The 3,687-nt window shown below is 29.7% G+C and overlaps 1 long non-coding RNA gene across 1 annotated transcript in view; it reads left to right on the forward strand.

Moving 5' to 3' along the window:
- The first annotated feature begins 1,512 nt into the window (after positions 1–1,512).
- The window catches only part of LOC136796062 (uncharacterized), a 263,158-nt gene continuing 260,983 nt past the window's right edge, over positions 1,513–3,687 (forward strand). The window contains exon 1 of the long non-coding RNA XR_010843754.1: positions 1,513–1,634. This is a non-coding gene — a long non-coding RNA (uncharacterized lncRNA). The remainder of the gene's footprint in view (positions 1,635–3,687) is intronic.

Raw genomic sequence — 3,687 nt, forward strand, 5'->3', positions numbered from 1 at the left:
CCTCTTAAATACCTATAAATAACCATATATACATATAAATCGAATAATCGTATATCTTATTTAAATAAGTAAATAATTGTTCAATATATACATATAATAGGCCACCATTCGTCGAACTGTTTATATACTATCAATTTAAGCGGCGTCCAACGTTTTTATAATACGTGCCTCCACCAAGGGTTCCCTATATTAAGGTGCACCTCAACTTTACCACCCCTCCTCACCCGTGTACCATCCACACAGTAATTTTTTAGAAATGCTTGTTTTTAAAAATACATTTTCTTCTTTATTTAATGTTCAGAATATACCTACCAAAGGAAAATAGTAAATAGCTAGGTATTATTTATTGAATTAAAATGCAAGTAAGGAGTAACTATATTTAACCTACTTAATAATCTCCGATTTCCACCAACTCGAAGTTATTTTAATCTTTCTGAAAATTAATATGATATCCAAATCTTTTTTTTCTTCTACAAAGAACATTAAGGGTTCAAATATTTATAAAAAATGTAAAAAAAAAAATTATGTAAATACAAAATTAATTAGACAATAATCCATAGTCCTTAATGAGGCTTCTGTATTAATTATTGTGGATACTTCATAACTTCTTAATAAAGTCCATTCCAATTATATTTAAAGGACTGATTAATGAATCGTTTTAGTAAGATTCAGTGAACGAACGATATTCATTATTTGTCTAGGCTCATACTGGAGAAAGACTGTTCGCACACAGATGTACTATCAAATCAACAGAATGTTATAGCACAAAATCTTTTTTAATTTAGGAAAACTTTCTGATCACAAGAACTTATAGTTTACCCTTGATAATGCCCTTCCACTCAATTCAAAGTATCTGTAATTGGGATATTAGTTATAGTAACTCTTCAAACATACCAAGTCTAAATCACTTTTTTATTACAGAAATAGACTTTGTTTTGTCGATACAGAATTTAAAAACCTGCTTTCGGGCGCGTATCCACTAGAGGTCACATTGTGGCACGCGGGCCTTGCGTTGGACACCTAATCTGGTTGATAAGTGTTATTTAAGTTGTGCCATAACTTTTCTGTAAGAATTATTGAGTTTTTCAGGCTCAGTTTGTGGAATTTCCCAGTAGGTAATAATGTAATAGTAATTGTTTAATTACTATTAATATGCTCATTAATTTACTTTTGTGATCTATTTTTGGAAGAAATGCTTATATATGGTGTGTTTCTTGATAAATTAAAAATGAAGTGACGACATAAAAAAAAATACTATAGACAGATGTGTCATTCGGCCGATTCTACAAGGCGACTCTTGCACCACCGCTCCCGTTGCAGTTGCTTCTTCATACCCTCGCCGTGCCGTCGCATAGACGGAAGCCTAGATGCTGGCCCTGACCGCTGCACTGATTGCCCCCTGCCTGCACTAACTGAGGCCGAGTTGAGGCGAGCATCAATAAGCGATTATCGCGGACGGGCGGAGACTGCGCCGTTGCAGGCTCCGTGGGGCCACTCTGTCGCTGGCGTTCAGTCAGGCAGCTGCTCCAGTCCGTCGGGCTCACGTCGCGTGTCGTGAACGTGTCTGTCGTGTTCTGTCGTGTCAATTTTCTCTCTCTCATCTTTCTTCCTGTATCTTCTTCTGCTCTTTTAAGGTACTGTTTCTATTATATTCATCATCAATTATCGCGGGTTATATTGGTTAACTTACAATTTTTTAATTCATGTTTAATTCAAGATTTTTAATTTCCATACTAAAAAATAAATATTTCATTAATTCTAATATAACATTCTAAATTCCAAGCTGCACTCTTAATATTATTTTGCATATTAAGTTGCGTTGTTTGTTTATTTTTTTTATTCATGATTATGTATTTGCAATTTAGTTATTGTAGATTACTTTTTAATTATAATAATATTAATGCTTTAAACCTGTACAAAATTAATTTTTTGTTTTAACTTCGAAATTTTTTTTTTGACAATTATAACAGGGCAAAAATGCTACCAGTGGTTGAAGTGGCTAAGCAATTCAATATAAATATTTAATGATTTTCTTTTTTTAATATCAATGAAATCTTAATAAGATTCAAGATAAAAGAAAAACTGATTACCCACAACTTTTATAAAATCCGTCAGACTAATAATAATATTTATAAATATAAAATTATTTTGTCATTAACATATGCTTTCAAATAGTATATTTTTAGTAGTTCTTCTTATTTACTTTATTTCGGACATATTTTAAGTTATTTTACTTTAGCGAATAAGTTAAAAAATAACAAGTCTACGAATTAATACTAACATGATATCTTTAAATAATATTTAAAATGTATACGTATTTATATATGAAGTTAGAACTGTAACTACGTACCACCCAATATGGACTATTTGAATTCTTTTATTATTTCATTAAGTTTAATATTCTAGTATTATTCTTAATTCAGCTGGGTATTACATAGGAAATGTGTTCAACAAACCATTAAAGGAAATATAATAATTTATTTATAATTTTTAATAATAATGTTTTGTTTTCCCATTACTCCATAATAAGTAGTGAAAGCCCTTTAACTAAACTGCATACTATAACTTCAAAGATTATTACTGAATAAAGTTATTCTGTCCAACTAGGCTATTTTTTATATGTATGTTTACTTACAATGTGGTAGTATCTGATCCATGAAATGACATAAAACAAGACAGTGTTAAGTGCAGAAAGCTCATATACTTTAGTGGGGACTTTGAACCCCATTCTTCCTCTTATCTACCATCTCTTGGCTAAACAAGGCCTTCAAGGTGAGCCAAGTTTTTCGTCTTCTCTGAACCTCCACTAGCGACAACTTAAGAAGACGTTCACACTACAGAAGAAGAAATGAAACACCTGAGGTGTCATGTAAATAAAATTATTAATTCAGAAACCATTGAGCTCATCTACTCTAAGAAAAATGAAATCAACTTATGTTATTGAAGAGAAGATGTAATAGCATTTAATCCTCATAGTATACGACTCTTCTTCGGGTTCGAAATTGGGGAGAAGAAGAAATTATATATAAATGCATTATATAGCGGTGTAAAATGTTTTTATAGATTTTTTTGTGACACATCTGTTAATACACTTTAATGGAGAAATTAAGTTAATTTAACTATTAAAGTATTAACTTAGTCATAATAAGCTAATGGAATTTTGAACCTACAATTCTTCGATTATTCCATGTTTAAAGCGTTTGATATAACCTAATTTTAAAGTTCAAATATTCTTTTCCAAGGAAAATACAAAATATTTAAACAATTTTTAACTTGATTAAGTTAGTTAGCTATTAAATTAATTTTTAACATCTCAATTCTACAAGAGATGGGTTCTTTCAACAAATAATTTCGAACTTTTTTTATCTTTTCCTTGTTGACTTTACGATGAAATTTATAAAATATTTAAATAACTAAACTCTTCCTTTTAATTAGCACATCGTCCTTATTTATATTAAAACTTATGTACTAAAAGAAACATACTTTCCTATATTTCAAAATAACTTGTTTTTAAGAAAAGCATTTCTAATATTAAACGTGTCACTGAATGAATTAATTTATTGTGATATTTATTTAATAAACTGTTTGTTGCAATCTGATATTTCGATTATTTTTCACACGTGTGAAATTGGTGTTCGTTTCCAATTATTATAATTAATTAATAAAGTTTTTTAAAAATATATTACA

This window comes from Halyomorpha halys, unplaced genomic scaffold (assembly GCF_000696795.3).
Source record: "Halyomorpha halys isolate HHAL.00 unplaced genomic scaffold, Hhal_1.1 Scaffold892.1, whole genome shotgun sequence".
In the NCBI taxonomy this organism is placed as follows: Eukaryota; Metazoa; Arthropoda; class Insecta; order Hemiptera; family Pentatomidae; genus Halyomorpha; species Halyomorpha halys.